Below are 24,719 nucleotides of genomic sequence, written 5' to 3' on the forward strand. Positions count from 1 at the left end.
CAGAAGCGTGATCACTGATTAGAGCGTGACTGCAGATTGCTTCACACACACAGTTATCTGAGTCCACTGTGAACATGTTGTATTGGAGTGACCCTTGTATTTTGACAGGACCTGATGACATTCACAGACGTTTAAATGTTATCGTCTGTCACGGGAGACTAACAGATGATCAATACTGGGTCAATACAACAGCTCAGCGTTTAGTAGAACTGTCTCTGGCTTCTCCTGCCCTGTGTCAGTGAGGTCAGAGGGGCAGCATGGTTCAGGTCTCAGGTCTTCAACAGAGTATTATCCTGCCCTGGGTCAGTGAGGTCAGAGGGGCAGCATGGTTCAGGTCTCAGGTCTTCAACAGAGTATTATCCTGCCCTGGGTCAGTGAGGTCAGAGGGGCAGCATGGTTCAGGTCTCAGGTCTTCAACAGAGTATTATCCTGCCCTGTGTCAGTGAGGTCAGAGGGGCAGCATGGTTCAGGTCTCAGGTCTTCAACAGAGTATTATCCTGCCCTGGGTCAGTGAGGTCAGAGGGGCAGCATGGTTCAGGTCTCAGGTCTTCAACAGAGTATTATCCTGCCCTGGGTCAGTGAGGTCAGAGGGGCAGCATGGTTCAGGTCTCAGGTCTTCAACAGAGTATTATCCTGCCCTGGGTCAGTGAGGTCAGAGGGGCAGCATGGTTCAGGTCTCAGGTCTTCAACAGAGTAGTATTGTCCATTGCCAGTCTCTTGGCTCTCCACAGATACAGCGGCTATAGGAAGAGATGAATTGACAGTAACAGTAATACTGTTTCATTGTTTATCTCTGTGGTATATTCTCACTTATGTGTGCTCAATTCCCTTTTGTACTTATGTTTATTGTTTCAGGTCTTGTGAGAGTCGTAAAACTTGTCCAGTCCCCTGCGAGAGGAAAGAAATACTATTTTACTCTTATGTGCTCATAAACTTTTGATTGTTCTAGGTCTCACAATAAAGCTCATAAGCAGTGTCCCGTCCGCTGGTAGTGGAAAATAACCTGGCTGTGTCTCTAACTGGGCCAAGACCCTCAAGAATATCTCTCTCTCTCAGAGGAGGAGGAGGAGAGGATGGATGGTGAAGTTTTACCACAACCTTGAAGAGAGAAACTAGGTTTATGGAAGGACACGCAGCCAGCCCACTGGAGACAACAGATGCTAAATGAGGTTAGATACAAATACATGTTCCATTTTACACCGCCCAGTGTGTGTGTGTGTGTGTGTGTGTGTGTGTGTGTGTGTGTGTGTGTGTGTGTGTGTGTGTGTGTGTGTGTGTGTGTGTGTGTGTGTGTGTGTGTGTCAGGTGGTTTTTGTCCAGGACTACAACAACAATGTGTACTGTTGAGGGAAGTGGAGGACTGGGGTTGGGAACCACTGCTCTACAGTATCTCAGACAGACCATGCTGGTTCCACACGTCACACTCATAATGAACACAGTGGGATGACATTAGCCTTGTTAAATGGGACAGGAAATATCCCCAGCACAGTGGTTATGTAGACCCTATCTCTGGGACTGCTTTAAGGTCATTTTCGGGGTTCACCAGTGGGCTCAATTGATGGGTTGTGCCTCTGTGTGTGTGTGTGTGTGTGTGTGTGTGTGTGTGTGTGTGTGTGTGTGTGTGTGTGTGTGTGTGTGTGTGTGTGTGTGTGTGTGTGTGTGTGTGTGTGTGTGTGTGTGTGTGTGTGTGGGGGGGGGGTTAAGGCTTAATAGGCAAAATAGGCAAAATAGAAAGGATTAGGAATACAGGAAGTGGGTTATGAGTCAGCCGACAGGGACAGGAAGTTCCAGTGAGATGTACTTCCTTATTCCCTGCGTCACTCATGGCACCATATCCTCCATCACTCCTTTTTAGGGAGAAGAGTTTTTATCGCCCCGTTGACAAAACATGTGTCACAAATGGCACCCTATTCCCTATTTAGTGCACTACTTTATACCAGAGCTAGTCAAACGTAGTACACTATATAAGGAATAGGGTGCCATATGGGACGCAGCCAAGTGAAGTGAAATATCCCCCCCTTCTCAGAAGACATAGTGGCAGGCTGGCAGTAGCAGTATCAGAACATTATGCAACACGTCTGATAAGACTATTACATCATATGGAATGATATTAGTATTGGTAATGCCCTGTATGTGGTACATTGGATTTCCACTTTCCTAACAAAGTGAGGCTAGGTGGCTACTAAGACGTCTGCCTCTAGACTCAACATTGTTTAAAAACAACGGTGCCTTGGATGTCTACAAATCATGTGTTATGGTTACAAATCATGTGTTATGGTTACAAATCATGTGTTATGGTTACAAATCATGTGTTTGTAACGGCTGTCGTAGAGAGGGGACCAACGCGCAGCGTGTTGAGTGCTCATTATGATATTCATTAACTCAAAAACACTAAAGACAAAATAACAAACGGAAAACGATCAGATCACAGTTCTGTCAGGTACAGAGACTAAACATAAAATAACTGCCCACAAACACAGGTGGAAAAAAAACTACTTAAATATGACCTCCAATTAGAGACAACGAGGACCAGCTGCCTCTAATTGGAGATCACCCCCCCCCCCCCAAAAACATAGAAATAGAAACTTAGAACTTAAACAGAAATAGAAAACCTAGAAAAACACAAAACACCCCCTGTCACGCCCTGACCTACTCTACCATAGAAAATAATATCTTACTATGGTCAGGACGTGACAGTACCCCCCCAAAGGTGCAGACTCCGAATGCCACTAAACATACACAACAAAAAACAAAAGGGAGGGTAGGGTGGGTAACTCCCATCTATGGCGGCTCTAGTGCAGTCCAAAAAACCTTTTCCTCCGGGATAGGAGGAGGCAGAGCCGGTTCGGGGCGTAACTCCCGCTCCACCCGTTGATCCCTCTGCTTTAGTACCACCGGACCGTGGATCGTCGTCGAAGGAACCGGACTGCAGGCCGCCGCTGGAGACTCCGGGCTGCAGGCCGCCGCTGGAGACTCCGGGCTGGGGAGCGTCGCTGGAGGCTCCTGATTGGGGAGCGTCGCTGGAGGCTCCGGACTGGGGAGCGTCGCTGGAGGCTCCGGACTGGGGAGCGTCGCTGGAGGCTCCGGACTGAGCAGGCGCACTGAAGGCCTTTTGCGTGGAGCCGGGACATGTGGCACCAGACTAGTCTTCCCTGTGGCTCAGTTGGTAGAGCATGGTGTTTGCAACGCCAGCATGGTGTGTGCAACGCCAGGGTTGTGGGTTCGATTCCCACGGGGGGCCAGTACAAAAAAATAAAATAAAATGCATGAAATGTACTGTAAGTCGCTCTGGATAAGAGCGTCTGCTAAATGACTAAAAATGTAAATGTAAATGGTGACACGCATTTCAGGGCGAATGCGAGGAGCAGGCACAGGACGTACCGGGCTGTTGAGACGTACTGGAGACCTGGTGTGTATAGCCAGTATCACTTGTTCCGGAACTTCCACACACTTCTCAGGACGAGTACGGGGAGCTGACTCAAGTGGCACCAAACTGACGACCCGTTCCTTTGGGAAAAACTTGTGCGTCCTCCACCAACTCAATAACTCTCTCATTTCTCCCTTCTCCAAATTTTCCCTCTTCTCCCGGATTGGCTCTGGTTTGCTCCTCGGCTCCGCCGACTGCTCCATGTGCCCCCCCCCCCAAAATGTATTTGGGTTTCTGTAGCCTCTCCTGCCTCCCCGGCAGGCTTCTATATCAGTCCAGTACTTGGCCCCAAGTCCAGTTTACCCCCTCTAGCCTTTCCTCCAGAGACCAGGTATCCATCTCCTCCCGAGCACGCTGCTTGATCCAGTTCTGTAACGGCTGTCGTAGAGAGGGGACCAAAGCGCAGCGTGTTGAGTGCTCATTATGATATTTATTAACTCAAAAACACTAAAGACAAAATAACAAACGGAAAACGATCAGATCACAGTTCTGTCAGGTACAGAGACTAAACATAAAATAACTGCCCACAAACACAGGTGGAAAAAAAACGACTTAAATATGATCTCCAATTAGAGACAACGAGGACCAGCTGCCTCTAATTGGAGATCATCCCAAAATAACAACATAGAAATCTAGAACTTAAACATAGAAAACATAGAAAAACACAAAACACCCCCTGTCACGCCCTGACCTACTCTACCATAGAAAATAATATCTTACTATGGTCAGGACGTGACAGTGTTATGGTTACAAATCATGTATTATGGTTACAAATCATGTGTTATGGTTACTAATCATGTATTATGGTTACAAATCATGTATTTTGGTTACAAATCATGTAATATAGTAACAAATCATGTGTTATGGTTACAAATCATGTATTATGGTTACAAATCATGTATTATGGTTACAAATCATGTATTATGGTTACAAATCATGTGTTATGGTTACAAATCATGTATTATGGTTACAAATCATGTGTTATGGTTACAAATCATGTGTTATGGTTACAAATCAAGTATTATGGTTACAAATCATGTAATATAGTAACAAATCATGTGTTATGGTTACAAATCATGTATTTTGGTTACAAATCATGTAATATATTAACAAATCATGTGTTATGGTTAAAAAATCATGTGTTATGGTTACAAATCATGTGTTATGGTTACAAATCATGTATTATGGTTACAAATCATGTGTTATGGTTACAAATCATGTAATATAGTAACAAATCATGTGTTATGGTTACAAATCATGTGTTATGGTTATAAATCATGTGTTATGGTTACAAATCATGTATTATGGTTACAAATCATGTGTTACGGTTACTAATCATGTATTATGGTTACAAATCATGTATTTTGGTTACAAATCATGTAATATAGTAACAAATCATGTGTTATGGTTACAAATCATGTATTATGGTTACAAATCATGTATTATGGTTACAAATCATGTATTATGGTTACAAATCATGTGTTATGGTTACAAATCATGTATTATGGTTACAAATCATGTGTTATGGTTACAAATCATGTGTTATGGTTACAAATCAAGTATTATGGTTACAAATCATGTAATATAGTAACAAATCATGTGTTATGGTTACAAATCATGTATTTTGGTTACAAATCATGTAATATATTAACAAATCATGTGTTATGGTTACAAATCATGTGTTATGGTTACAAATCATGTGTTATGGTTACAAATCATGTGTTATGGTTACAAATCATGTATTATGGTTACAAATCATGTGTTATGGTTACAAATCATGTAATATAGTAACAAATCATGTGTTATGGTTACAAATCATGTGTTATGGTTATAAATCATGTGTTATGGTTACAAATCATGTATTATGGTTACAAATCATCTAATATAGTAACAAATCATGTAATATAGTAACAAATCATGTGTTATGGTTACAAATCATGTATTATGGTTACAAATCATGTATTATGGTTACAAATCATGTAATATAGTAACAAATCATGTGTTATGGTTACAAATCATGTGTTATGGTTACAAATCATGTGTTATGGTTACAAATCATGTGTTATGGTTACAAATCATGTGTTATGGTTACAAATCATGTGTTATGGTTACAAATCATGTAATATAGTAACAAATCATGTAATATAGTAACAAATCATGTGTTATGGTTACAAATCATGTATTATGGTTACAAATCATGTATTATGGTTACAAATCATGTAATATAGTAACAAATCATGTGTTATGGTTACAAATCATGTATTATGGTTACAAATCATGTGTTATGGTTACAAATCATGTGTTATGGTTACAAATCATGTAATATGGTTAAGTGTCCAACTTAAATATTAGTTGTGGGTTTTTTTTAAATGGGTTATCGACGGAGCGTAGAATGTGGTTACAGTTGCGTATTATAAGTTGTTAAAGGTAATACAGAGAACAGAACTATATTGAATAGGTTCTAAGTCCTTCCTTAACTACAGTCCAAATCTAGTTTACGTCCCAAATGGCACCCTATTCCCTACATAGTGCACTACTTTGGACCAAAGGGTGCCATTTGGGACGCATTTCTGAACTCATGAATAGTCTATTGTGGTGATAGTGAATGGTGATCCCTGCCTACTGTACAGCTGGGTAGACAGGACGGACACACCCTTACCCCTCCAGCCCAGGGTTATGGATCGTTAGTCACAACCACCGTTTGGGCCATACAACAGCTGGCGACTGGGCTCAGTGGTGTGTGTGTGTGTGTGTGTGTGTGTGTGTGTGTGTGTGTGTGTGTGTGTGTGTGTGTGTGTGTGTGTGTGTGTGTGTGTGTGTGTGTGTGTGTGTGTGTGTGTGTGTGTGTGTGTATGTGTGTGTGTATGTGTGTGTGTGTGCTCTTTAGCCTCGAGCTATAAGAGAAGAAGAAGAGCTGTCACAGATACAGACCAGGGATTTGTCTGTGGTAGGAACCAGGTGTGTTGGTTTACAGGCAGACTGGTTGATGAAGAAATTAGGGAAAGGGTATGCCCTGCATCAGTGCAGTGGAGTGGAAAGGAGGCTCACCATAGCAGGTGTTGCTATTCACAGCATGGTCATTAGAGATAATGTTAAACAAAGGGTTGATGAGAATGATAAGAGGAGAGATGCTACTGGGGGTTTATTGTGATGTATACACCAGACTAACCCAGCTGGAGAGATGCTACTGGGAGGTTGTGATGTACACACCAGACTAGCCCAGCTGGAGAGGAGAGATGCTACTGGGGGTTTATTGTGATGTATACACCAGACTAACCCTGCTGGAGAGATGCTACTGGGGGTTTATTATGATGTATACACCAGGCTAACCCAGCTGGAGAGATGCTACTGGGGGGTTATTGTGATGTACACACCAGACTAACCCAGCTGGAGAGATGCTACTGGGAGGTTATTGTGATGTATACACCAGACTAGCCAAGCTGGAGAGGAGAGATGCTACTGGGGGTTTATTGTGATGTATACACCAGACTAACCAAGCTGGAGAGATGCTACTGGGGGTTTATTGTGATGTACACAGCAGACTAACCAAGCTGGAGAGGAGAGATGCTACTGGGGGGTTATTGTGATGTACACACCAGACTAACCCAGCTGGAGAGATGCTACTGGGGGTTTATTGTGATGTATACACCAGACTAACCCAGCTGGAGAGATGCTACTGGGGGTTAATTGTGATGTATACACCAGACTAACCCAGCTGGAGAGATGCTACTGGGGGTTTATTGTGATGTATACAGCAGACTAACCAAGCTGGAGAGATGCTACTGGGGGTTAATTGTGATGTATACACCAGACTAGCCCAGCTGGAGAGGAGAGATGCTACTGGGGGTTTATTGTGATGTATAGACCAGACTAACCCAGCTGGAGACGAGAGATGCTACTGGGGGTTTATTGTGATGTATACACCAGACTAGCCCAGCTGGAGAGGAGAGATGCTACTGGGGGTTTATTGTGATGTATACACCAGACTAACCCAGCTGGAGAGGAGAGATGCTACTGGGGGTTAATTGTGATGTATACACCAGACTAGCCCAGCTGGAGAGGAGAGATGCTACTGGGGGTTCATTGTGATGTATAGACCAGACTAACCCAGCTGGAGACGAGAGATGCTACTGGGGGTTTATTGTGATGTATACACCAGACTAGCCCAGCTGGAGAGGAGAGATGCTACTGGGGGTTTATTGTGATGTATACACCAGACTAACCCAGCTGGAGAGGAGAGATGCTACTGGGGGTTTATATGTGATGTACACACCAGACTAACCCAGCTGGAGAAGATAGATGCTACTGGGGGTTTATTGTGATGTATACACCAGACTAACCCAGCTGGAGAGGAGAGATGCTACTGGGGGTTTATTGTGATGTATACACCAGACTAACCCAGCTGGAGAGATGCTACTGGGGGTTTATTGTGATGTACACACCAGACTAACCCAGCTGGAGAGATGCTACTGGGGGGTTATTGTGATGTACACACCAGACTAACCCAGCTGGAGAGATGCTACTGGGGGGTTATTGTGATGTATACACCAGCCTAACCCAGCTGGAGAGGAGAGATGCTACTGGGGGTTTATTATGATGTATACACCAGACTAACCCAGCTGGAGAGATGCTACTGGGGGGTTTATTGTGATGTATACAGCAGACTAACCAAGCTGGAGAGATGCTACTGGGGGTTAATTGTGATGTATACACCAGACTAGCCCAGCTGGAGAGGAGAGATGCTACTGGGGGTTTATTGTGATGTATAGACCAGACTAACCCAGCTGGAGACGAGAGATGCTACTGGGGGTTTATTGTGATGTATACACCAGACTAGCCCAGCTGGAGAGGAGAGATGCTACTGGGGGTTTATTGTGATGTATACACCAGACTAACCCAGCTGGAGAGGAGAGATGCTACTGGGGGTTAATTGTGATGTATACACCAGACTAGCCCAGCTGGAGAGGAGAGATGCTACTGGGGGTTCATTGTGATGTATAGACCAGACTAACCCAGCTGGAGACGAGAGATGCTACTGGGGGTTTATTGTGATGTATACACCAGACTAGCCCAGCTGGAGAGGAGAGATGCTACTGGGGGTTTATTGTGATGTATACACCAGACTAACCCAGCTGGAGAGGAGAGATGCTACTGGGGGTTTATATGTGATGTACACACCAGACTAACCCAGCTGGAGAAGATAGATGCTACTGGGGGTTTATTGTGATGTATACACCAGACTAACCCAGCTGGAGAGGAGAGATGCTACTGGGGGTTTATTGTGATGTATACACCAGACTAACCCAGCTGGGAGAGATGCTACTGGGGGTTTATTGTGATGTACACACCAGACTAACCCAGCTGGAGAGGGATGCTACTGGGGGTTTATTGTGATGTACACACCAGACTAACCCAGCTGGGAGAGATGCTACTGGGGGTTTATTGTGATGTATACACCAGACTAACCCAGCTGGAGAGGAGAGATGCTACTGGGGGGTTTATTGTGATGTATACACCAGACTAACCCAGCTGGAGAGATGCTACTGGGGGGTTTATTGTGATGTATACACCAGACTAACCCAGCTGGGGAGAGATGCTACTGGGGGGTTTATTGTGATGTATACACCAGACTAACCCAGCTGGAGGGAGAGATGCTACTGGGGGTTTATTGTGATGTATACACCAGACTAACCCAGCTGGAGAGGAGAGATGCTACTGGGGGTTTATTGTGATGTATACACCAGACTAGCCCAGCTGAGAGAGAGATGCTACTGGGGGGTTTATTGTGATGTATACACCAGACTAACCCAGCTGGAGAGGAGAGATGCTACTGGGGGTTTATTGTGATGTACACACCAGACTAACCCAGCTGGAGAAGAAGATGCTACTGGGGGTTTATTGTGATGTATACACCAGACTAACCCAGCTGGAGAGGAGAGATGCTACTGGGGGTTTATTGTGATGTATACACCAGACTAACCCAGCTGGAGAGATGCTACTGGGGGTTTATTGTGATGTACACACCAGACTAACCCAGCTGGAGAGATGCTACTGGGGGGTTATTGTGATGTACACACCAGACTAACCCAGCTGGAGAGATGCTACTGGGGGGTTATTGTGATGTATACACCAGACTAACCCAGCTGGAGAGGAGAGATGCTACTGGGGGTTTATTGTGATGTATACACCAGACTAACCCAGCTGGAGAGATGCTACTGGGGGGTTTATTGTGATGTACACACCAGACTAACCCAGCTGGAGAGATGCTACTGGGGGTTTATTGTGATGTATACACCAGACTAACCAAGCTGGAGAGATGCTACTGGGGGTTTATTGTGATGTACACACAAGACTAGCCCAGCTGGAGAGGAGAGATGCTAATGGGGGTTCATTGTGATGTACACACCAGACTAACCCAGCTGGAGAGATGCTACTGGGGGTTTATTGTGATGTATACACCAGACTAACCAAGCTGGAGAGATACTACTGGGGGTTTATTGTGATGTATACACCAGACTAACCAAGCTGGAGAGATGCTACTGGGGGTTTATTGTGATGTATACACCAGACTAACCCAGCTGGAGAGATGCTACTGGGGGTTTATTGTGATGTATACACCAGACTAACCCAGCTGGAGAGGAGAGATGCTACTGGGGGGTTATTGTGATGTACACACCAGACTAACCCAGCTGGAGAGATGCTACTGGGGGTTTATTGTGATGTATACACCAGACTAACCCAGCTGGAGAGATGCTACTGGGGGTTAATTGTGATGTATACACCAGACTAACCCAGCTGGAGAGATGCTACTGGGGGTTTATTGTGATGTATACAGCAGACTAACCAAGCTGGAGAGATGCTACTGGGGGTTAATTGTGATGTATACACCAGACTAGCCCAGCTGGAGAGGAGAGATGCTACTGGGGGTTTATTGTGATGTATACACCAGACTAACCCAGCTGGAGACGAGAGATGCTACTGGGGGTTTATTGTGATGTATACACCAGACTAGCCCAGCTGGAGAGGAGAGATGCTACTGGGGGTTTATTGTGATGTATACACCAGACTAACCCAGCTGGAGAGGAGAGATGCTACTGGGGGTTAATTGTGATGTATACACCAGACTAGCCCAGCTGGAGAGGAGAGATGCTACTGGGGGTTTATTGTGATGTATAGACCAGACTAACCCAGCTGGAGACGAGAGATGCTACTGGGGGGTTTATTGTGATGTATACACCAGACTAGCCCAGCTGGAGAGGAGAGATGCTACTGGGGGTTTATTGTGATGTATACACCAGACTAACCCAGCTGGAGAGGAGAGATGCTACTGGGGGTTTATATGTGATGTACACACCAGACTAACCCAGCTGGAGAGGAGAGATGCTACTGGGGGTTTATTGTGATGTATACACCAGACTAACCCAGCTGGAGAGGAGAGATGCTACTGGGGGTTTATTGTGATGTATACACCAGACTAACCCAGCTGGAGAGATGCTACTGGGGGTTTATTGTGATGTATACACCAGACTAACCCAGCTAAGGAGAGATGCTACTGGGGGTTATTGTGATGTACACACCAGACTAACCCAGCTGGAGAGATGCTACTGGGGGGTTATTGTGATGTATACACCAGCCTAACCCAGCTGGAGAGGAGAGATGCTACTGGGGGTTTATTATGATGTATACACCAGACTAACCCAGCTGGAGAGATGCTACTGGGGGGTTTATTGTGATGTACACACCAGACTAACCCAGCTGGAGAGATGCTACTGGGGGTTTATTGTGATGTATACACCAGACTAACCAAGCTGGAGAGATGCTACTGGGGGTTTATTGTGATGTACACACAAGACTAGCCCAGCTGGAGAGGAGAGATGCTAATGGGGGTTCATTGTGATGTACACACCAGACTAACCCAGCTGGAGAGATGCTACTGGGGGTTTATTGTGATGTATACACCAGACTAACCAAGCTGGAGAGATACTACTGGGGGTTTATTGTGATGTATACACCAGACTAACCAAGCTGGAGAGATGCTACTGGGGGTTTATTGTGATGTATACACCAGACTAACCCAGCTGGAGAGATGCTACTGGGGGTTTATTGTGATGTATACAGCAGACTAACCAAGCTGGAGAGATGCTACTGGGGGTTAATTGTGATGTATACACCAGACTACCCCAGCTGGAGAGGAGAGATGCTACTGGGGGTTTATTGTGATGTACACACCAGACTAACCCAGCTGGAGAGGAGAGATGCTACTGGGGGTTTATTGTGATGTATACACCAGACTAACCAAGCTCGAGAGGAGAGACGCTACTGGGTGTTAATTGTGATGTATACACCAGACTAACCCAGCTGGAGAGATTCTACTGGGGGTTAATTTTGATGTATACACCAGACTAACCAAGCTGGAGAGATGCTACTGGGGGTTTATTGTGATGTATACACCAGACTAACCCAGCTGGAGAGGAGAGATGCTACTGGGGGGTTATTGTGATGTACACACCAGACTAACCCAGCTGGAGAGATGCTACTGGGGGTTTATTGTGATGTATACACCAGACTAACCCAGCTGGAGAGATGCTACTGGGGGTTAATTGTGATGTATACACCAGACTAACCCAGCTGGAGAGATGCTACTGGGGGTTTATTGTGATGTATACAGCAGACTAACCCAGCTGGAGAGATGCTACTGGGGGTTTATTGTGATGTATACACCAGACTAAGCCCAGCTGGAGAGGAGAGATGCTACTGGGGGTTTATTGTGATGTATACACCAGACTAACCCAGCTGGAGAGGAGAGATGCTACTGGGGGTTTATTGTGATGTATACACCAGACTAACCCAGCTGGAGAGGAGAGATGCTACTGGGGGTTTATTGTGATGTATACACCAGACTAACCCAGCTGGAGAGGAGAGATGCTACTGGGGGGTTAATTGTGATGTATACACCAGACTAGCCCAGCTGGAGAGGAGAGATGCTACTGGGGGTTCATTGTGATGTATAGACCAGACTAACCCAGCTGGAGACGAGAGATGCTACTGGGGGTTTATTGTGATGTATACACCAGACTAGCCCAGCTGGAGAGGAGAGATGCTACTGGGGGTTTATTGTGATGTATACACCAGACTAACCCAGCTGGAGAGGAGAGATGCTACTGGGGGTTTATATGTGATGTACACACCAGACTAACCCAGCTGGAGAAGATAGATGCTACTGGGGGGTTTATTGTGATGTATACACCAGACTAACCCAGCTGGAGAGATGCTACTGGGGGTTTATTGTGATGTACACACCAGACTAACCCAGCTGGAGAGATGCTACTGGGGGGTTATTGTGATGTACACACCAGACTAACCCAGCTGGAGAGATGCTACTGGGGGGTTATTGTGATGTATACACCAGACTAACCCAGCTGGAGAGGAGAGATGCTACTGGGGGTTTATTGTGATGTATACACCAGACTAACCCAGCTGGGAGAGATGCTACTGGGGGGTTTATTGTGATGTACACACCAGACTAACCCAGCTGGAGAGATGCTACTGGGGGTTTATTGTGATGTATACACCAGACTAACCAAGCTGGAGAGATGCTACTGGGGGTTTATTGTGATGTACACACAAGACTAGCCCAGCTGGAGAGGAGAGATGCTAATGGGGGTTCATTGTGATGTACACACCAGACTAACCCAGCTGGAGAGATGCTACTGGGGGTTTATTGTGATGTATACACCAGACTAACCAAGCTGGAGAGATACTACTGGGGGTTTATTGTGATGTATACACCAGACTAACCAAGCTGGAGAGATGCTACTGGGGGTTTATTGTGATGTATACACCAGACTAACCCAGCTGGAGAGATGCTACTGGGGGTTTATTGTGATGTATACAGCAGACTAACCAAGCTGGAGAGATGCTACTGGGGGTTAATTGTGATGTATACACCAGACTACCCCAGCTGGAGAGGAGAGATGCTACTGGGGGTTTATTGTGATGTACACACCAGACTAACCCAGCTGGAGAGGAGAGATGCTACTGGGGGTTTATTGTGATGTATACACCAGACTAACCCAGCTGGAGAGGAGAGATGCTACTGGGTGTTAATTGTGATGTATACACCAGACTAACCCAGCTGGAGAGATTCTACTGGGGGTTAATTTTGATGTATACACCAGACTAACCAAGCTGGAGAGATGCTACTGGGGGTTTATTGTGATGTATACACCAGACTAACCCAGCTGGAGAGGAGAGATGCTACTGGGGGGTTATTGTGATGTACACACCAGACTAACCCAGCTGGAGAGATGCTACTGGGGGTTTATTGTGATGTATACACCAGACTAACCCAGCTGGAGAGATGCTACTGGGGGTTAATTGTGATGTATACACCAGACTAACCCAGCTGGAGAGATGCTACTGGGGGTTTATTGTGATGTATACAGCAGACTAACCAAGCTGGAGAGATGCTACTGGGGGTTAATTGTGATGTATACACCAGACTAGCCCAGCTGGAGAGGAGAGATGCTACTGGGGGTTTATTGTGATGTATAGACCAGACTAACCCAGCTGGAGACGAGAGATGCTACTGGGGGTTTATTGTGATGTATACACCAGACTAGCCCAGCTGGAGAGGAGAGATGCTACTGGGGGTTTATTGTGATGTATACACCAGACTAACCCAGCTGGAGAGGAGAGATGCTACTGGGGGTTTATTGTGATGTATACACCAGACTAGCCCAGCTGGATAGGAGAGATGCTACTGGGGGGTTTATTGTGATGTATAGACCAGACTAACCCAGCTGGAGACGAGAGATGCTACTGGGGGTTTATTGTGATGTATACACCAGACTAGCCCAGCTGGAGAGGAGAGATGCTACTGGGGGTTTATTGTGATGTATACACCAGACTAACCCAGCTGGAGAGGAGAGATGCTACTGGGGGTTTATATGTGATGTACACACCAGACTAACCCAGCTGGAGAAGATAGATGCTACTGGGGGTTTATTGTGATGTATACACCAGACTAACCCAGCTGGAGAGGAGAGATGCTACTGGGGGTTTATTGTGATGTATACACCAGACTAACCCAGCTGGAGAGATGCTACTGGGGGTTTATTGTGATGTACACACCAGACTAACCCAGCTGGAGAGATGCTACTGGGGGGTTATTGTGATGTACACACCAGACTAACCCAGCTGGAGAGATGCTACTGGGGGGTTATTGTGATGTATACACCAGACTAACCCAGCTGGAGAGGAGAGATGCTACTGGGGGGTTTATTGTGATGTATACACCAGACTAACCCAGCTGGAGAGATGCTACTGGGGGGTTTATTGTGATGTACACACCAGACTAACCCAGCTGGAGAGATGCTACTGGGGGTTTATTGTGATGTATACACCAGACTAACCCAGCTGGAGAGATGCTACTGGGGGTTTATTGTGATGTACACACAAGACTAGCCCAGCTGGAGAGGAGAGATGCTAATGGGGGTTCATTGTGATGTACACACCAGACTAACCCAGCTGGAGAGATGCTACTGGGGGTTTATTGTGATGTATACACCAGACTAACCAAGCTAAGGAGAGATGCTACTGGGGGTTTATTGTGATGTGTACACCAGACTAACCAAGCTGGAGAGATGCTACTGGGGGTTTATTGTGATGTATACACCAGACTAACCCAGCTGGGAGAGATGCTACTGGGGGTTTATTGTGATGTATACAGCAGACTAACCAAGCTGGAGAGATGCTACTGGGGGTTAATTGTGATGTATACACCAGACTACCCCAGCTGGAGAGGAGAGATGCTACTGGGGGTTTATTGTGATGTACACACCAGACTAACCCAGCTGGAGAGGAGAGATGCTACTGGGGGTTTATTGTGATGTATACACCAGACTAACCAAGCTCGAGAGGAGAGACGCTACTGGGTGTTAATTGTGATGTATACACCAGACTAACCCAGCTGGAGAGATTCTACTGGGGGTTAATTTTGATGTATACACCAGACTAACCAAGCTGGAGAGATGCTACTGGGGGTTTATTGTGATGTATACACCAGACTAACCCAGCTGGAGAGGAGAGATGCTACTGGGGGTTTATTGTGATGTACACACCAGACTAACCCAGCTGGAGAGATGCTACTGGGGGTTAATTGTGATGTATACACCAGACTAACCCAGCTGGAGAGATGCTACTGGGGGTTTATTGTGATGTATACATCAGACTAACCCAGCTGAAGGAGAGATGCTACTGGGGGTTTATTGTGATGTACACACCAGACTAACCCAGCTGGAGAGATGCTACTGGGGGTTTATTGTGATGTATACACCAGACTAACCCAGCTGGAGAGGAGAGATGCTACTGGGGGTTTATTGTGATGTACACACCAGACTAGCCCAGCTGGAGAGATGCTACTGGGGGTTTATTGTGATGTATACACCAGACTAACCCAGCTGGAGAGGAGAGATGCTACTGGGGGTTTATTGTCATGTACACACCAGACTAGCCCAGCTGGAGAGTAGAGATGCTACTGGGGGTTTATTGTGATGTATACACCAGACTAACCCAGCTGGAGAGGAGAGATGCTACTGGGGGTTTATTGTGATGTACACACCAGACTAGCCCAGCTGGAGAGGAGAGATGCTACTGGGGGTTTATTGTGATGTATACACCAGACTAACCCAGCTGGAGAGGAGAGATGCTACTGGGGGTTTATTTTCATGTACACACCAGACTAGCCCAGCTGGAGAGGAGAGATGCTACTGGGGGTTAATTGTGATGTACATACCAGACTAACCCAGCTGGAGAGTAGAGATGCTACTGGGGGTTTATTGTGATGTACACACCAGACTAATCCAGCTGGAGAGGAGAGATGCTACTGGGGGTTTATTGTGATGTATACACCAGAATAACCCAGCTGGAGAGGAGAGATGCTACTGGGGGTTTATTGTGATGTATACACCAGACTTGCCCAGCTGGAGAGGAGAGATGCTACTGGGGGTTTATTGTGATGTATACACCAGATTAACCCAGCTGGAGAGGAGAGATGCTACTGGGGGTTTATTGTGATGTACACACCAGAATAGCTCAGCTGGAGAGGAGAGATGCTACTGGGGGTTTATTGTGATGTATAGACCAGACTAACCCAGCTGGAGAGATGCTACTGGGGGTTTATTGTGATGTATACACCAGACTAACCCTGCTGGACAGATGCTACTGGGGGGGTTTATTGTGATGTATACACCAGACTAACCCAGCTGGAGAGGAGAGATGCTACTGGGGGGGTTATTGTGATGTACACACCAGACTAACCCAGCTGGAGAGATGCTACTGGGGGTTTATTGTGATGTATACACCAGACTAACCCTGCTGGAGAGATGCTACTGGGGGGGGTTATTGTGATGTATACACCAGACTAACCCTGCTGGAGAGGAGAGATGCTACTGGGGGTTTATATGTGATGTACACACCAGACTAACCCAGCTGGAGAAGAAGATGCTACTGGGGGTTTATTGTGATGTATACACCAGACTAACCCAGCTGGAGAGGAGAGATGCTACTGGGGGTTTATTGTGATGTATACACCAGACTAACCCAGCTGGAGAGAGAGATGCTACTGGGGGTTTATTGTGATGTACACACCAGACTAACCCAGCTGGAGAGATGCTACTGGGGGGTTATTGTGATGTACACACCAGACTAACCCAGCTGGGGAGAGATGCTACTGGGGGGTTATTGTGATGTATACACCAGACTAACCCAGCTGAAGGAGAGATGCTACTGGGGGTTTATTGTGATGTATACACCAGACTAACCCAGCTGGAGAGATGCTACTGGGGGGTTTATTGTGATGTACACACCAGACTAACCCAGCTGGAGAGATGCTACTGGGGGATTTATTGTGATGTATACACCAGACTAACCCAAGCTGGAGAGATGCTACTGGGGGTTTATTGTGATGTACACACAAGACTAGCCCAGCTGGAGAGGAGAGATGCTAATGGGGGTTTATTGTGATGTACACACCAGACTAACCCAGCTGGAGAGATGCTACTGGGGGTTTATTGTGATGTATACACCAGACTAACCAAGCTGGAGAGATGCTACTGGGGGGTTTATTGTGATGTATACACCAGACTAACCCAAGCTGGAGAGATGCTACTGGGGGTTTATTGTGATGTATACACCAGACTAACCCAGCTAAGGAGAGATGCTACTGGGGGTTTATTGTGATGTATACAGCAGACTAACCAAGCTGGAGAGATGCTACTGGGGGTTAATTGTGATGTATACACCAGACTACCCCAGCTGGAGAGGAGAGATGCTACTGGGGGTTTATTGTGATGTACACACCAGACTAACCCAGCTGGAGAGGAGAGATGCTACTGGGGGGTTTATTGTGATGTATACACCAGACTAACCCAAGCTCGAGAGGAGAGATGCTACTGGGGGTTTAATTGTGATGTATACACCAGACTAACCCAGCTGGAGAGATTCTACTGGGGGTTAATTTTGATGTATACACCAGACTAACCAAGCTGGAGAGATGCTACTGGGGGTTTATTGTGATGTATACACCAGACTAACCCAGCTGGAGAGGAGAGATGCTACTGGGGGTTTATTGTGATGTACACACCAGACTAACCCAGCTGGAGAGATGCTACTGGGGGTTAATTGTGATGTATACACCAGACTAACCCAGCTGGAGAGATGCTACTGGGGGTTAATTGCGATGTATACACCAGACTAACCCAGCTGGAGAGATGCTACTGGGGGTCTATTGTGATGTATACACCAGACTAACCCAGCTGGAGAGATGTTACTGGGGGTTTATTGTGATGTATACACTTGACTAACCCAGCTGGAGAGGAGAGATGCTACTGGGGGTTTATTGTCATGTACACACCAGACTAGCCCAGCTGGAGAGTAGAGATGCTACTGGGGGTTTATTGTGATGTATACACCAGACTAACCCAGCTGGAGAGGAGAGATGCTACTGGGGGTTTATTGTCATGTACACACCAGACTAGCCCAGCTGGAGAGTAGAGATGCTACTGGGGGTTTATTGTGATGTATACACCAGACTAACCCAGCTGGAGAGGAGAGATGCTACTGGGGGGTTTATTGTGATGTACACACCAGACTAGCCCAGCTGGAGAGGAGAGATGCTACTGGGGGTTTATTGTGATGTATACACCAGACTAACCCAGCTGGAGAGGAGAGATGCTACTGGGGGGTTTATTGTGATGTACACACCAGACTAGCCCAGCTGGAGAGGAGAGATGCTACTGGGGGTTAATTGTGATGTACATACCAGACTAACCCAGCTGGAGAGTAGAGATGCTACTGGGGGTTTATTGTGATGTACAAACCAGACTAATCCAGCTGGAGAGGAGAGATGCTACTGGGGGTTTATTGTGATGTATACACCAGAATAACCCAGCTGGAGAGGAGAGATGCTACTGGGGGTTTATTGTGATGTATACACCAGACTTGCCCAGCTGGAGAGGAGAGATGCTACTGGGGGTTTATTGTGATGTATACACCAGACTAACCCAGCTGGAGAGGAGAGATGCTACTGGGGGTTTATTGTGATGTACACACCAGAATAGCTCAGCTGGAGAGGAGAGATGCTACTGGGGGTTTATTGTGATGTATACACCAGACTAACCCAGCTGGAGAGGAGAGATGCTACTGGGGGGGTTTATTGTGATGTATAGACCAGACTAACCCAGCTGGAGAGATGCAACTGGGGGGGTTTATTGTGATGTATACACCAGACTAACCCAGCTGGAGAGGAGAGATGCTACTGGGGGGGTTATTGTGATGTACACACCAGACTAACCCAGCTGGAGAGATGCTACTGGGGGTTTATTGTGATGTATACACCAGACTAACCCTGCTGGAGAGATGCTACTGGGGGGGTTATTGTGATGTATACACCAGACTAACCCAGCTGGAGAGGAGAGATGCTACTGGGGGGGTTATTGTGATGTACACACCAGACTAACCCAGCTGGAGAGATGCTACTGGGGGTTAATTGTGATGTATACACCAGACTAACCCAGCTGGAGAGATGCTACTGGGGGTTTATTGTGATGTATACACCAGACTAACCCAGCTGGAGAGATGCTACTGGGGGTCTATTGTGATGTATACACCAGACTAACCCAGCTGGAGAGATGCTACTGGGGGGTTTATTGTGATGTATACACCAGACTAACCCAGCTGGAGAGGAGAGATGCTACTGGGGGGGGTTATTGTGATGTATACACCAGACTAACCCAGCTGGAGAGATGCTACTGGGGGTTTATTGTGATGTATACACCAGACTAACCCTGCTGGAGAGATGCTACTGGGGGGGTTTATTGTGATGTATACACCAGACAAACCCTGCTGGAGAGGAGAGATGCTACTGGGGGGGTTATTGTGATGTACACACCAGACTAACCCAGCTGGAGAGATGCTACTGGGGGTTAATTGTGATGAATACACCAGACTAACCCAGCTGGAGAGATGCTACTGGGGGTTAATTGTGATGTATACACCAGACTAACCCAGCTGGAGAGATGCTACTGGGGGTTTATTGTGATGTACACACCAGACTAACCCAGCTGGAGAGGAGAGATGCTACTGGGGGTTTATTGTGATGTACACACCAGACTAACCCAGCTGGAGAGATGTTATTGGGGGTTAATTGTGATGTATACACCAGACTAACCCAGCTGGAGAGGAGAGATGCTACTGGGGGTTTATTGTGATGTATACACCAGAATAGCCAGCTGGAGAGGAGAGATGCTACTGGGGGTTTATTGTGATGTATACACCAGATTAACCCAGCTGGAGATGAGAGATGCTACTGGGGGTTTATTGTGATGTACACACCAGACTAGCTCAGCTGGAGAGGAGAGATGCTACTGGGGGTTTATTGTGATGTATAGACCAGACTAACCCAGCTGGAGAGATGCTACTGCGGGTTTATTGTGATGTATACACCAGACTAACCCTGCTGGACAGATGCTACTGGGGGGGTTTATTGTGATGTATACACCAGACTAACCCAGCTGGAGAGATGCTACTGGGGGGGTTATTGTGATGTACACACCAGACTAACCCAGCTGGAGAGATGCTACTGGGGGTTTATTGTGATGTATACACCAGACTAACCCTGCTGGAGAGATGCTACTGGGGGGGGGGTTATTGTGATGTATACACCAGACTAACCCAACTGGAGAGGAGAGATGCAACTGGGGGTTTATTTTCATGTACATACCAGACTAACCCAGCTGGAGAGTAGAGATGCTACTGGGGGTTTATTGTGATTTACACACCAGACTAACCCAGCTGAGAGGAGAGATGCTACTGGGGGTTAATTGTGATGTATACACCAGACTAACCCAGCTGGGAGAGATGCTACTGGGGGTTTATTGTGATGTATACACCAGACTAACCCAGCTGGGAGGAGAGATGCTACTGGGGGGTTTATTGTGATGTATACACCAGACTAACCCAACTGGAGAGGAGAGATGCAACTGGGGGTTTATTTTCATGTACATACCAGACTAACCCAGCTGGAGAGTAGAGATGCTACTGGGGGTTTATTGTGATTTACACACCAGACTAATCCAGCTGGAGAGGAGAGATGCTACTGGGGGTTTATTGTGATGTATACACCAGACTAACCCAGCTGGACAGGAGAGATGCTACTGGGGGGGTTATTGTGATGTACACACCAGACTAACCCAGCTGGAGAGATGCTACTGGGGGTTAATTGTGATGTATACACCAGACTAACCCAGCTGGAGAGATGCTACTGGGGGTTTATTGTGATGTATACACCAGACTAACCCAGCTGGAGAGATGCTACTGGGGGTTTATTGTGATGTATACACCAGACTAACCCAGCTGGAGAGGAGAGATGCTACTGGGGGTTTATTGTGATGTACACACCAGACTAACCCAGCTGGAGAGATGTTATTGGGGGTTTATTGTGATGTATACACCAGACTAACCCAGCTGGAGAGATGCTACTGGGGGTTTATTGTGATGTACACACCAGACTAAGCCAGCTGGAGAGATGCTACTGGGGGTTAATTGTGATGAATACACCAGACTAACCCAGCTGGAGAGATGCTACTGGGGGTTAATTGTGATGTATACACCAGACTAACCCAGCTGGAGAGATGCTACTGGGGGTTTATTGTGATGTATACACCAGACTAACCCAGCTGGAGAGGAGAGATGCTACTGGGGGTTTATTGTGATGTACACACCAGACTAACCCAGCTGGAGAGATGTTATTGGGGGTTAATTGTGATGTATACACCAGACTAACCCAGCAGGATAGGAGAGATGCTACTGGGTGTTTATTGTGATGTATACACCAGACTAACCAAGCTGGAGACGAGAGATGCTACTGGGGGGGTTATTGTGATGTACACACCAGACTAACCCAGCTGGAGAGATGCTACTGGGGGTTTATTGTGATGTATACACCAGACTAACCCAGCTGGAGAGATGCTACTGGGGGTTTATTGTGATGTATACACCAGACTAACCCAGCTGGAGAGGAGAGATGCTACTGGGTGTTTATTGTGATGTATACACCAGACTAACCAAGCTGGAGACGAGAGATGCTACTGGGGGGGTTATTGTGATGTACACACCAGACTAACCCAGCTGGAGAGATGTTATTGGGGGTTAATTGTGATGTATACACCAGACTAACCCAGCAGGATAGGAGAGATGCTACTGGGGGTTTATTGTGATGTATACACCAGACTAACCCAGCTGGAGAGATGCTACTGGGGGTTTATTGTGATGTATACACCAGACTAACCCAGCTGGAGAGATGCTACTGGGGGTTTATTGTGATGTATACACCAGACTAACCCAGCTGGAGAGGAGAGATGCTACTGGGGGTTTATTGTGATGTATACACCAGACTAACCCAGCTGGAGAGGAGAGATGCTACTGGGGGTTTATTGTGATGTATACACCAGACTAACCCTGCTGGAGAGGAGAGATGCTACTGGGGGTTTATTGTGATGTACACACCAGACTAGCCAGCTGGAGAGGAGAGATGCTACTGGGGGTTTATTGTGATGTACACACCAGACTAACCCAGCTGGAGAGATCCTACTGGGGGGTTATTGTGATGTATACACCAGACTAACCCAGCTGGAGAGATGCTACTGGGGGTTTATTGTGATGTACACACCAGACTAGCCAGCTGGAGAGGAGAGATGCTACTGGGGGTTTATTGTGATGTACACACCAGACTAACCCAGCTGGAGAGGAGAGATGCTACTGGGGGGTTATTGTGATGTATACACCAGACTAACCCAGCTGGAGAGGAGAGATGCTACTGGGGGTTTATTGTGATGTATACACCAGACTAGCCCAGTTGGAGAGGAGAGATGCTACTGGGGGGTTTATTGTGATGTATACACCAGACTAGCCCAGCTGGAGAGGAGAGATGCTACTGGGGGTTTATTGTGATGTACACACCAGACTAGCCAGCTGGAGAGGAGAGATGCTACTGGGGGTTTATTGTGATGTATACACCAGACTAACCAAGCTGGAGAGGAGAGATGCTACTGGGGGTTTATTGTGATGTATACACCAGACTAGCCCAGCTGGAGAGGAGAGATGCTACTGGGGGTTTATTGTGATGTATACACCAGACTAGCCCAGCTGGAGAGATGCTACTGGGGGTTTATTGTGATGTATACACCAGACTAGCCCAGATGGTACACCCCCCCCCTTATCTCTGTCTCTCTCTCTCTCCTTAGACCTGTCTCTGAAATACCTATCTATCCAGAGAAGCTGGCGCAGAACACAGGCACTCACACACACTTACACACACTCACACACACTTACACACCCTGACAGGTCAACATAGAAGTGTTCCCTTCCTGCTGCTTGGCTGACCCTGTCAACCTGCTCCTCTCACTGCCTTGATAACAACATTACCAGACCAGACCAGGCCAGGCCAGGCCAGGCCAGGGAAAGCTGCATAATTACATAACATTCAATCTAAAGGCTCTCTCAACCCTCCACCATATGACTTTGTTTTATGTCTCTTTTGGGAAAAAAGATTCAGGGTGGGAACACAAACGTTCAGTCAGTCAGTCAGAGAGACAGATTAAACACACACACATGTCGACTCAACCGTGTGTATCATGATTGACTGACTCAAAGTCCCACTGAATGCTCTTGTACGGTCGCAGCCATGAGACTGAATGCTCTTGTACGGTAGCAGCCAGGAGACTGAATGCTCTTGTACGGTAGCAGCCAGGAGACTGAATGCTCTTGTACGGTAGCAGCCAGGAGACTGAATGCTCTTGTACGGTAGCAGCCAGGAAACTGAATGCTCTTGTACGGTAGCAGCCAGGAAACTGAATGCTCTTGTACGGTAGCAGCCAGGAGACTGAAGACTCTTGCATGGTAGCAGGCAGGAGACTGTACGCTATGCTGGTGGTTTTATAGCAGCTAATCTCAATGAGTCACCGCGGCCTAAAAATCCCCAAACTATTCCATCCAGACTTCTGTTTGTATTGTCTGTGTGAGTGTGTGTTCACTCACTGGCTCATCCTCTCTCTCTGTCTAGTAAGCAGGGTGTCCTGAAACAGGCATGTCTCCAGACCTCTTAGACATGGACAGAGAGGCATTTCTATGCCTGACAGAGCCCACACACAGAAGGGTAATGTATAGGAGGCTATGTGGTGTCTTCTCTTCCTGGCTATACAGGATAACCAGTGAGAATGTAGCCCCCCCCTCTCTCTCTCTCTCTCTACTGTTCATACAGTTAAGTCATTAGGTACCTCATCAATACAGCGACCAAGTGAGAAGCTCCCGCCGTGTATGTATGTATGTATGTATGTATGTATGTATGTATGTATGTATGTATGTATGTATGTATGTATGTATGTATGTATGTATGTATGTATGTATGTATGTATGTATGTATATGTGGGTTTGTGTGTGTGTACCCCACACGTAACCTCTCCAAGAGGCTCTGCTTCCTTCACACCTAGGTGTTAGTCCCAACGAGGAAACACACACACCAGACTGTCTACTTTCCTCCTGCATACCTCACACTTGGAAAGTTCTAGTTGCCAAGCCAGGGGGTGACCAGAGGTCAAATAATACCCTCAGTATCGCTCTCTCTCTCTGCTCTCTGCTCTCTCTCTCTGCTCTCTCCCCTCCTACTGTCTCTTCACACAGTACAGAGGTTGAATAACCAACCCACTAGACCTATTTTAGTACTAGTCAACAAAAT

The 24,719-nt window shown here is 46.6% G+C and overlaps 1 protein-coding gene across 1 annotated transcript in view; it reads right to left on the bottom strand.

Moving 5' to 3' along the window:
* The window catches only part of LOC106594971 (NUAK family SNF1-like kinase 1), a 42,107-nt gene that overhangs the window by 16,004 nt on the left and 1,384 nt on the right, over window positions 1-24,719 (bottom strand). The window lies entirely within an intron of this gene.

Source organism: Salmo salar, chromosome ssa17, assembly GCF_905237065.1.
Source record: "Salmo salar chromosome ssa17, Ssal_v3.1, whole genome shotgun sequence".
In the NCBI taxonomy this organism is placed as follows: Eukaryota; Metazoa; Chordata; class Actinopteri; order Salmoniformes; family Salmonidae; genus Salmo; species Salmo salar.